Source organism: Chelonia mydas, chromosome 8 (genome assembly GCF_015237465.2).
Source record: "Chelonia mydas isolate rCheMyd1 chromosome 8, rCheMyd1.pri.v2, whole genome shotgun sequence".
Taxonomy (NCBI): Eukaryota; Metazoa; Chordata; order Testudines; family Cheloniidae; genus Chelonia; species Chelonia mydas.
In genome coordinates, this window is record NC_057854.1 from 100,455,777 (window position 1) to 100,468,193 (window position 12,417).

At 46.1% G+C, this 12,417-nt stretch overlaps 1 long non-coding RNA gene across 1 annotated transcript; it reads left to right on the top strand.

Annotated features, from left to right (window-relative positions):
- The first annotated feature begins 756 nt into the window (after nucleotides 1-756).
- On the top strand, nucleotides 757-12,368 carry LOC122461389. Its single transcript, XR_006283250.1, has 3 exons — nucleotides 757-1,113; nucleotides 7,416-7,556; nucleotides 11,665-12,368. It is a non-coding gene; the product is annotated as an uncharacterized LOC122461389 (long non-coding RNA).
- The last annotated feature ends 49 nt before the right edge of the window (nucleotides 12,369-12,417 follow it).

Here is a 12,417-nt window from a genome sequence, read left to right on the forward strand (position 1 = left end):
AGAGGAAATCCCATAAAGAAGCATGAGCACCTTTTCAGTCCTCCTGGCATAAAGTTACGCGGATTGTAAAATGACAAGGAGCTGTTACTATATTCCTCCCTTGGTGGAATTTCATTGCCCTGGAGGGAGGTATTTGGTCCTGACTCTTACAAAAGGCTCAATAAAGGAAGAAGAGAAAGATGATAGATTTCCTTTTCTAATGCAGCTCCCCCAGCAAAACCTTTCAGGGCAGGAGGATGGCTCTGTTGTTGCTGTTGTCACTAATTATTCTGAGCATTGCAGCTGTACCTAAGGGCCCTGTTTGAGCATCCCATTGCGTTAGGGTGTCACAGGCCGGCTGGTCCTTCAGGGGATGTTTATGCTGCATCTGGGCTCATCTCCCAGCCCCGGTCCACAGACTTGTGTTAGCGGGGCTGACATTAGCATGCTAAAATCCCAGTGTAGACATGGCAGCTTGAGCTCTCAAGCCTGGAGGGGGTGAGCTCAAGAGCCTGAGCTCCAACCTGCGTCACAACATCAAAACAATGTCCACATGGTTCTTTTTAGTGTGCTAGAGGCCTGCTAGCCAACGTCTGTGCCCCGATACAGTTCAGACATATCCCTAAGAGAGCTGGGCCCAGCTTCACCTGTGGCAGATCAGCTCCCTTCCAGCTCAGACAGATCAGCTGGGGATCAGGTGATTAACATCAGCAAGTGACTCAGCCGGGGAGAGATCACAGGGAAGCTCTGGGGACAAAAACCTCTGTGAAAGGGAAGGAGGAAAAGGAGCTACAGGAAGCAATGGGTGTTCCTGGAGCAGCGTAAGACTTTCAGACAAGTGTCCTGTAGGAAATAGCTACGCCCGGGTTAGGGGAAAGGGATGACTGACGTGCGGCTGTAGGAGGTTAGGCAGAAGAAATAAAGCTGAAGCCCTGAGAAAAGGGCCTGAACTATGCTCTGGCCGTGGTGTGTCTCCTTCCTGGGCTGCGGGGACAGGCCAACAGCCTGCTCAGTCACACAATAAGATTGTCCCTGCCTGAAAGGGCTTGCAAGCTAAGCAGAAGCTGAGCTAACAGATGGATACAACAAGCAGCTGGAGCAGGAGGAAACAATGAGATGATGCTGATCAGCCTGGTAAGCAACAGTCACTCCTTGCGCAATTGGCAACTTGTTTGTGGGCATCCCAGCAGAGGAGAGGTTAAAGGAGGATAGAGGTAGCCTTGCAGATGTCTACAGGGGTTCTCCTTGTGCCTGTGGCATGGGGTGGAAGGAAGCACAAAGGGGCTTGTTGGAAAATTTGACAGCTGTGCAATCAAGAGTAGCAGTTAAGGCTTGGAGGAGGGTTCAGGAGATCTGGGTTTAATTCTTAGTTCTGCCACAGACCTTCAGTATGATCTTGAGCACATCACTTAATCATTCTGTGCTCTCTGTATCCCATCTACAAAATGGGGATCTTTCTCCTTCTTGTTTATTTAGATTGTAAACTCTTCTGGGCCGGGACTACCTCTTCCCATGTGACTGTATAGCACCGAATCATAGAACTGTAGGGACTGGAAGGGACCTTGAGAGGTCATCTAGTCCAGACCCCTGCACTGAGGCAGGGCTAAGTATTATCTAACCCATCGCCGACAGGTGTTTGTCTGACCAGTTCCTAAAAACCTCCAGTGACGAAGATTCCACAAACTTCCCCGGTAACTCGTTCCAGTGCTTAACCTCCCTTATAGTTAGGAAGTTTTTCCTAATGTCCAACCTAAACCTTCCTTGCTGCAACTTAAGCCCATTGCTTTTTGCCCTGTCTTCCGTGGAAAAGGAGAACAATTTATCGTTCATGGACTGGATATCATGTCCACCATCAGTCTTCTCTTCTCCAGACTAAACAAACACAATTATTTCAATCTTCCCTCATAGGTCATGTTTTCCAGACTTTTAGTCATTTTTGTTGCTCTCCTCTGGACTTTATCCAGTTTGTCCATATTTTTCCTGAAGTCTGGTGCCCAGAATTGAACAAAATATTCCAACAGAGGCCTTATCAGTGGTGAGTAGAGCAGAAGAATTACTTCTTGGGTCTCGCTTACAACACTTCTGCTAATACATCCCAGAATATTTGCTTCCCCCTCCCCCACAATATTACATTGTTGACTCATATTCAGTTTGTGTTCCACTATAACCCCCAGATCCTTTTCCGCAGTATTCCTTCCTAGGCAGTCATGTCCCATTTTGTATGTGGGCAACTGATTGTTCCTTCCCAAGTGTAGTACTTTGCATTTGTCCTTATTGAATTTCATCCTATTTATTTCGGACCATTTCTGCAGTTTGTCAAGATTATTTTGAATTCTCATCTTGTCCTCCAAAGTGCTTGCAACCCCTCCCAGACTGGTCTCATCCACAAACTTTATAAGGTAGGAAGATATCGAAAAGAACCAGACCCAGAGCAGGTTCTTGCAGGACGCTGCTTGATATGCCCTTCCAGCTGGACTGTGAACCACTGGTAACTACTCTCTGAGTACGCAAAAAGAAAAGGAGTACTTGTGGCACCTTAGAGACTAACACGGCTGCTACTCTGAAACCTGTCTCTGAGTATGGTTTTCCAATCAATTGTGCTCCCACCCTATAGTAGTTTGATCTAGGCTATATTTCTCCAGTTTGGTTATAAGAAGGTCATGTAAGACCGTATCAGAAGCCTTACTAAAGGCGAGATCTGTCACATCTACTGCTTGCCCCACAAGGCTTGTGACCCTGTCAAAGAAGGATATTAGGTTGGTTAGACTTGATTTGTTCTTGACAAATCCATGTTGACTGTTACTTATCCCCTTATTATTTTCTAAAAAGAAAAGGAGACCTTGTGGCACCTTAGAGACTAACAAATTGGTTAGTCTCTAAGGTGCCACAAGTACTCCTTTTCTTTTGCGAATACAGACTAACATGGCTGTTACTCTGAAACCTGTTATTTTCTAGGGTACAAAACAATTGTTTCACTATTTGCTCCAATATCTTTCAGGGTACTGAAGTTAAGCTAACAGGTCAATAATACCCTGGGTTGTCCTTGTTCCCCTTTGTATAGCCCTTTTCCAGTCCTCTGGGATCTCCTTCCTTCACAAGTTCTCAGAGATAATCACTAATGGCTCAGAGATCTCTTCAGCCAGTTCCTTAAATATTCTAGGATGTATTTTGTCCCCTGCTAACTTAAGACATCCAACCTAAGTAATTTTTAACTTCTTTTTTTCCCCTAGCCTCAGATCCCTAGCCTCAGACCCATTTACAGTGATGTTCAGTATATTTGCTTCTAGCACAATGGGCCGTGATCTCAGTTTGGAACATCCAGCTGCCACTGTGCGACAAAGAAAAGCGGGGGCATTGCAAAACAATTTAGAGTAAGACAATCGTGATAGATCTCTAATTCCAATTAAACACACCAGAAACATACAAGTAAAATAATCTCTTTTCGTAATTAATTGTGAACCGGTATAAATCAAGTTTGGTAGATAATCCAGTGAAAGTTATAGGAATTTCTTAACATGTTAACCTGAGAATGTTTTTAGACTGGAACAAAACTTCTGCCTCTCATATTGATGATTGTCAGTTGAGTCTCCCAATCTTGGTATCAGAGGACAATGGATTTGACCAATTGGAAGATGGGAATTATAAGTGGACAATTAACATCGTCCCCGATATTAATCTACCACACTGGGAAGTATAGACATCTTATTCCCTGGCTATGAAGACCGCGCTCAGTGAGCTCTTTATTTAACACTCAGCAAAGTGTCAGAGGGGACTTCAGTTTCTGCATTAGCTTGGGCTGAGAATTACATTAAAATTCAGTAAGAAGGAATAAAGCTCTGTGCTCATTGAAGACGAGGAAAAGTTTTGCCATTGACTCTAGCGTGGAGCAGGATGGGACTCGCCATAAACTCAAGAGACCAATTCCATGGGTTTGTTCCACCTTAATAATGCTGTCAGCTGCTCGGGCTTTGCAGAAAGCAGCTGGTGGACTCATTCCGGAGCCACAACATAGCAAGGTATTTTTGGGACTTGGTCTCTCTGGGACCAGAAAATTTCTGCAAATTGTTTTTGACATTATTAGGTCCTTTGGCTCTTACTAAAGCAGTTTTCTGTAGGACTTATCAACTCCCCATTAAATCAGATGCTTCCATTCTTTGTCTCCTGTCTGTGCTGCTTGCCCTAGATACAAGCCAGTTCGTTTATTTCACAGGAGGCCGGTGTTCTTCCTTGTGGGTAAATCTGGGAGCCAAGACAAGGGATACAAATATTTATGTCTTATTTGTTTAATGAAACAATACGTAATCCTGGGCACTTTAGGCAGTGCCAAAGCACGGAACAAGCATTTCACCCCTCCAGGGGGAGGGATGTGTAATGAGGATAATTATACTTATGGGGAAACTGAGGCAGAGAAAAGGAAAGCGATTTGCCTAAGTCTTTGGTGCGTAAAACTCACCAGAGAATTTCCAGCACAACGTCATTAATTAATTTTGAAGTAATGAGGCCTATATTTGTTGTTGGGTGGAAAACATAAACTCATGTTTGGGCTATTGACCTATCCATTTACATACTGTTGGGTGAGGGGTTTGCAGACCAACATATTTCAAACAGGGTTTCCCTTTCCTCACTTAAGGATCTGATCCAAAGCTCACTGATTGGCCTTAGTGGGAGGTCAGGCACCAACTGCTTTAATCTCTTTTGTTGACCTTTGTCACCATAGCATCTGAGCGCCTCCCAGATGTTAATGCATTCGTCCTCACAGCGCCTAGATGAGGTAGGTAAGTACTGTTAGCCCCCTTTACAGATGGAGGAACCCAGGCACAGAGCCAGTGCCTTACGCAAGCTCATACAGGGAGTCCGTGGCAATGCCAGGAACTGCACGCAGCTCTTCTGGTTCAGTCTTGTGCCTTAAACACAAGGCCTTTCCTCCCCAGGCTCAGCTGCCGGGAAAATAAGATTTAAAATCCTCAAATGCAGACCCAATAATGGGGCCTTCGCTTCACGTAATCGAGCAAAGCACCTAACCATGTGCTTAAATTAAGTATGTGATTGTTCCCAATGAAATCAATGTGCTTTCCTGGATCAGGGCCGTATGATCGGTTTTGGCTTCACAGACATGCACTATGCCAGAGAGTCGGTGTTTGCAAGCGTGAGCCCTGTGGTCCTTATTCGTGGAGCAACTTGTATTAACTTCCGTGGGCCTTGGGTCCGAGCCAGTGTCTGCCGCAGTCAGCATGGGATGTCAAATACCCATAGTGTTGTTTGTAGCTTGTTCGGAAGGCAGGGCTTTCATGAAACAGTCCCACGGAGCTCCAGATGGGGCGGAGTATAACAGGAGCTGCTTCTTCCAAACACATAAAAATAAGTTTGTTTGTTTTTTTTGGGGGGGGGGGGCGGGTCAAGGACTCTCTCTTTGCGGGTATGTACAGCAGCTAGCACAATGGAATATGGGTCTCCTACATGCTACAGCAATACAAATAATAATTCTAGGAACTGAAATTTCATTTGCTTTGAAAAGTGTATCGTTCTAGCAGAAGTCCCCCCACCCCTGGCTAATGATAATTATTAGATAATTCTTTTTTTGTTTATGAATAATAAGCAGATACAATGGAAAATAGTTTACTGGGGATTGTGGAGCCTTTCAGATAGTGTTTTAAAACAAAACCCTTTGTATCAGCAACTGCTGCTTTACAGCACAAGGCTAACACCAGCTGAGGAAATGGACCGAATTTTTCACTATAATTTGATATCCTTCCATTGAAAGTTGCCTTTACCGTTAAATAATATTTTTCCTTTTGCTCTAACTTAATTTACAAAATGTCCTTCCCCGCCAGCAGTATTCAGCCCTAGTATATTAAAAAGAAATGCTTTCTAAAGTCTGGTTCTAAATTGTGTCAATTTCTCTTCCTCTGTGGTTTTTGACATTGCAACAGATCACTTTTATCTGGGCTTTTTCTTCCCTTTGAAATATTTTAACTCTTCAGAAAATCAAACTGCTATTAAATACTGCACTTAATAAAAGATATTAATTTAAAACAGAATATTCTCTTTACATGTGTTAAAATGGAGGAGACATATATTTTTGCATGGTATATTTATTGTAATGAACCTTTTATGATTAAAAATTTCCAAGAGGATAAGCTTTTTCTCCCGGCTGAGTGTCGCACACAGACTGGGCAATATCTCTATATTAGAAAAAAATCACACTGCGTGTAGCACTTGCAATCTGTTTATTGCAAACCACTCAGAGGGATGAATTTGTCTTTGGATTACAACCCCCTGAAAACACACACTGCCATACACTGGTTTCAGCACCACCTTACAGGACAGTTCCTAAAATGATGTTTCCTGTAGCCAGGACTTCCTAGGGCTTAGGTTAGAGAGGTCAGTTGCTTGTTATATTCTTCCACTGAATGCTGATGATCTCTGTAACCTCGGACTCTGACTCTGAGCTCTCTCACACTGGCATAAATGGTGTGACTCAACTCAAGTCTTTTGAGTTACAGCCGTGTCACACCGATGCAAGGGCAATCCAACTCAGGCCCATGGGTTTCGTTCCATGCCTGCAATGAGTTCCAACAGCACCTGTTTAAAGTTTATATACTGATAGGTCTTAAATCCGCCCTGGGGGGAATCTGTCTTTGACAGATCAACAGAATTCAAACACGGAGCAGTGGAGCCAGCTTCTATGACCAGTGGTCGCCAGTATTGTCTCCTCATGCTCCCACAACTGCCTGTATCCATCTGCTGTCTCTTAAATTATAAGCTCCTGTAGAGGGGCCTGTCTTTTCTGTGGTTGTGCAGCACACCTAGCACAATGGAGCGCTGGTCTCTGATTGGGGGACCTAGGAGCTACCATGATACAAATAGTAATTCTGATCTCCAGACTCAGATAGCGCCAGGGACTGTGGGTCTGGAACACAAGTCTGCAGGGCTCCTAGGAGCTAGTCGGTTCCACCCAGTGACCTGTTAACAGTTTCTAGGATAGAAGTTGAACCCTGACAGAGGACTCCAGTCCCGGGATCTGACTGGCAGAATGCTGCGGGTCCTGACTGGTTCACAGCTTCTATATAAACCCGGAACAGGAGGTTGTCCATGCAACTGGGATCCACCTTGCCATGGACTATGTGTTTTGTGCTTCCTGCTCCTACTCCAACTCCCCTGGCTTGACTTCCTGGTATCCTGGCCTGACTCTGGTTACTGATCCATGGTTCTGCTCTCAAGTTTGCCTCCTGCTTCTGATCTCCTGGTAACCTGACCCTGCCTGCCTCCTGACACTCGACTCTGGGTTTGCCCTCTGGCCTGTCTCAGACTCTGACCTCCTGGTGTCTGAGGAGGCCTGACTCCCAACTTCTGCTCTGATCCCTGGGTCAGACTGCCTGTATCCTTGCCATGATGGATAGTCAATCCTCACTAAGTGTCCTTTTTCCCTACTCCAGGAAGACAAGGATTCTCCCCAGCATAGAGGAATCCTTGGCTGAGGTAAAAGTTCCATAGCTGTATTACTGATGGAGCACCTAATGAACCCCAGAGGTGTTGCACGCTTAATTAAAGCTGGAGAGACCACCTCTGCATCCAAGGTAAGACATCCTAAGGGACATCGGTTGAGCCACCTTGACTCTTCTGCTTTCAGTGCTGGCTGTCTTTCAAGCTTTTAATCACCGCTCTAGAACTGCAAACTTTTAGGTGTAAATTCTCAGCCCTTTGAAAAGAATATTAGGTATCACAATAGGGAAGCAAAAATATTGTTACCTTGGCCCCTGGCTGACAGATGAAGGGCATGTGGGTGTTCCTTAGAGGGAAGCACAGCTGTGTTAAAGTGTGTAAGAGATCTGGCGTTCCTCGAAGCGAGGGTTTCCAAGAATCCAGCTAAAGATAGTTGTACTATGGTGCTGTTGTGTGTCTTGGGGGGGTCTGGTGTGCTGCAGTTGAGCCACAGAGCTGGTATGGTACAGGAAAGGAAAGAACAGGGCTCCTTCCCTGTCACAGAAAGGTACCTCACACCTGGCCTGGAGGGAATATCTGTCATGGGGAATTCCGTCCTCGTGCTGAGATGCAGTGAGGACTGTGGTGAAATGTCAAGATATCACTTTTGAGGAGTATCCGGGGTTGGGGGTGGGGGTTGGGAGGGGCAGTGCCTGACCCTGCTTCTGGGACAGGGGTTCTTTGGGAAAATGTGTGATCAGAGCATCAGTCGGAAAACTGCCAGCTTGAAGCATGTCTGGGGGAGATGAGCCTCGCTGCCTTAGGAAGCAGCCTGTTCTCTCCCTCTCAGTTTCGGGCTTCTTGTTTATTATCCTGCTGATTTCTAAGAGATAAAGTCATGTTACATGAGCGTTCCAGTGCGTAAGGCCAGGAGGCACCACCAGGTCATCTAGTCTGACCACCTGTGTATCGTAGGCGAGCACCCACGCACTAACCCCAAGAATTGAAATTAGACCAAGGCATTACAGAGGAGGAGGGGCGGATGTAAACCTGAGGCCCCTGCACTGGCAGAAAATGATTAAGTGAGAGACAGCTCTATAATCCTGGCAAATGACCCACCCTCCACGTGACAGAGAGTCATATACCACAGACTCACCCCACCTGGCCAGGCGTCTGACGTAGGGCCCTGGGTCTAGACTTCTGATATGTGGTCTTAAACATTAGCCCGTCAGGTTTAATCATTCCCAGTTGTTGTAGTGATCAAAGGCCTTGCTTCCCATGGCTAATCCATAAAGCCATTCATCGCCTGCTCACCGGGGTTTCCTTAAGATCAGTCCAAAGTCGTTCACACAAATGCGTCGCACTTCTAGGCCTGCAGCTGTTGACTGCTCTCGTGACTGAAATATTTCAGAGTAGCAGCTGTGTTAGTCTGTATCTGCAAAAAGAACAGGAGGACTTGTGGCACCTTAGAGACTAGCAAATTTATTTGAGCATAAGCTTTCGTCAGCTACAGCTCACTTCATCAGCTGCATGCAGTGGAAAATACAGTGGGGAGATTTTATATATACACAGAGAACATGAACCAAGGGTGTTACCATACACACTGTAGGAAAGGTGAGCTATTACCAGCAGGAGAGCGGGGAGGGGCAGGACCTTTTGTAGTGATAATCAAGGTGGGCCATTTCCAGCAGTTGACAAGAACGGGTGAGGAACAGTGTGTGTGTGGGGAGGGAATAAACATGGGGAAATAGTTTTACTTTGTGTAATGACACATCCACTCCCAGTCTTTCTTCAAGCCTAAGTTAATGGTTTCCAGTTTGCAAATCAATTCCAATTCAGCAGTCTCTCATTGGAGTCTGTTTTTGAAGTTTTTTTTTGTTGAAATACTCACCGGCCCTGCCTCAGTGATCACTCACGCCACTGACTTGAATGGGGGTACCCCGATTTATACCAGTGTTAGGCCCCAGTGAAGCAGAGCACTTTAGCACATGATTAACTTTGAGGGAATAATCCCATTGAAGTCAATGGGCCTACACACATGGGCTTAAAGTGAGGCTTAAATATTTTGCTGGAGTGGGGCCTAAGTGAGAACACAGTGGTCACCCCCCCACGCAAGAGTCTCATTTAGCCGTGCATCTTTTTGTGAAGGCCAAGCTACCTCAGGAATGTGCCCGCAGATAAAAGATGTTAATAGTCTTTGTGTATTAAAGTATGGGAAGAAAAAACCATCTCTGGATGGAAGCAGGTGCTCTGATGTCTGTTTATTGATTTGCAGCATAATTTATCAATTGCCCCTAGAGTGTCTTGCAAACAGGGAAGAATCAAAACTGGCCTATATAATCTACGGGGTACGTGAAATGATGAGGCGTGACTACTCTCACGGGGCGTGCCACATTGTTACATCTGCACAATTGTTTCTCTCTGGGCAGCAGTCAGTACAACAGTCAGTTAGTGGCAGTCATCAACTAACCCATCCAAACAATGTCTCACAGGGAGATGAAGCTGAATCACTTGTGGCCAGGTTTTCAAATCTGGCTGCTTGCTAATGAGGTCACCAGTGGAAACGCTGGAGAGTTAAACACATGAATTCCTGGTGAGGTAATTAAAAATATTTGCCTCTTGCTGATAACTGACCCATTAATATCCTTCCTTTCTGAGGAAGCTTCATAAAGGACGATCCTATCGTTTTTCTCTTTGTAGCAGGGCAGGTGGCTGCATAGAGATTTCCCCAACAAATGTTCAAGACAAGAACATCACATATTTGCTTTATGCACCTTTCAGAGGCAGTTTTGCAAGGGGAAAGTTATTGCTCTCTGAGTAAGAAAAAGGGGATGGGGTGGGGGTGGGGGGAAAGGGTTTTAATAGAAATGAATTATCTTCATGACATTGAACTGCAAAGATGAAGCTAAAAAGGCAGTAAGTCCAGAAATACCCGCTGATTGCCTCTGTGGTTCTGCAAATGCACTGAGCTGCAGACAGTATGGAAAAAAAAAAACCCCAAACATTTGTAGGGGCAAAGCATTTCCCAGTGCCTTAACCCATCCACTTTCCCGGGGGCCTAAACAGTCCTCTAGATCTGGATTCAAGCTTTCCCAAGTGTGTGGTATGTGTGAGTTGATCGTGGTGAGGGCGTCAGGTCTGCGGGGCTGGGTTTGGGCTCTGTCCCAGTTTCCATCAGTAATTCCATTTCAGTGACCAAAACTTCATCATGAATATGCCAGATACGTTTCCAATGTAAGAATAGGTAGCGACTTAGGTCAGTGGTTCTCAGCCAAGGGTCTGGGGCCCTCTGGGGGTCCGCAAGCAGGTTTCAGGGGGTCCACCAAGCAGGGCCAGCATTAGACTCATGGGGACCCAGGGCAGAAAGCCGAAGCCCCGCCACATGGGACTGAAGCTCGGGGCCCTGAGCTCCACTACCTGGGGTGGAAGCCGAAGCCTGAGCAATGTAGCTTTGTGGAGGCCCTGTGGCGTGGGGCCCCAGGCAATGCCCGGCTTGCTACCCCCTAACGCCAGCCCTGGCTTTTATAAGCAGAAAACCAGTTGTTGTGGCACAGGTGGGCCATGGAGTTTTTATAGCATGTTGTGGGAGGGGCCTCAGAAAGAGAAGGGTTGAGAACCCCTGACTTAGGGAACATGCTACTGACCTGGTGTTATCACTAAAGGATATAGGGAAACTTGGTTAATTTCCCAGTCAGTATTTGTATTCTAGTCGCGTCCACAGGCCACAACTGAGATGAGGGCCTTACTACATGTCTGTACGGCCCCTAGCACAATAAGAGATGGTCCCTGAAGACAGAGAATGTCTTTGTCCAGTGCACAGATGGTGAACTGAGGTACAGAGAGATTAATTGACTTGCCCAAGGTCACACAGGGAGTCTGTGGCAGGGCAGGGAATTGATGCCAGATTTCTAGAGTCCCAGCCCAGTGGTATTGTATTCAATATTTATATTCTGGTAGTACCAAAAGGCCCCAGCTGGGACTGGGGTTCCAATGTGCTGAGTTGTTGTACAAACATAAAAGGGAGACAATCCCTGCCCTGAAAGGGTGAAGCCTAGACATAGAGAAGGGGGTGGGGACAGCAGGCTATGGATTATTTAAAGGGGGGAGAGAAGTGGAGCAAGGAAAGGAGGAGGAAAAGGCAAGGCAGGGGGGAAAAGGAAGAATCACAGCTTGTCTCCTTAGCCATGATCACCAGGCTGCCATCAGGAAGTGTCATGATCAAAGTGCGTCTTCAGGCGGGATCTGAACCATCTCTCTTCTCAGGGATGCAGCTCGGAAGCAAAGCAAACTGCATCCCCACCAGCTAGAAAATACTGCAAGAGAAATGAACTCCTCCTCCTCCAGAGGCTTGCTGCAGAGAATCCGTGGCAATAAGCGAAGACGACAGGGATGAAGAGCACCAATAATGTCATCGTCCCAATGTTTAGCCCGGCTTGGTAGTATTTATAATTGATTTGTTGCAAAAGCAAACCCACTCCAGTATTTCCTTCCCTTAAGTAGTAATTAAAATGTAAATGAAGAGAGATGTGCATCCTCCAAAGCCTTGTGTCAATCTGCCGAGGGATATTTCTGCCCTGACCTTTATCTAATGCCCTTATTGGACCATAACTTTGCAAGCGGTCTGTCTCTCTTACTTTACTGGACTCGGATGTTTCCCTTCACGGCGAATATTGCTCAGTGATCACGGTTGCTCTTCATTCGCCCTTTATTTGAAAAACTGACTTTCTACATGGTTTATTGTTCTCGGTAGGTGGGGCTTTTCTCTTCCAGGTGACTTCATGCCAGTGTCCGTCTGAGTTGGGAAGCTCTGAAATCTCCAGCTGCAGATCTTCTCCAGCTTCCTGTGCCACTACCCACAGGCGGTGTGTGCCTACCTCCCCCCGCCCCCCTGCATAGGAAATGTGTGTATATGAAACTAAAAGCATGGGCAAATTGTGATCTCCCTTACATTGGCATTACTCACTCCCTACTTACCTGTTAGGCATCAGGGCCAGCAGCCAGTCTCCTGGCAACCCA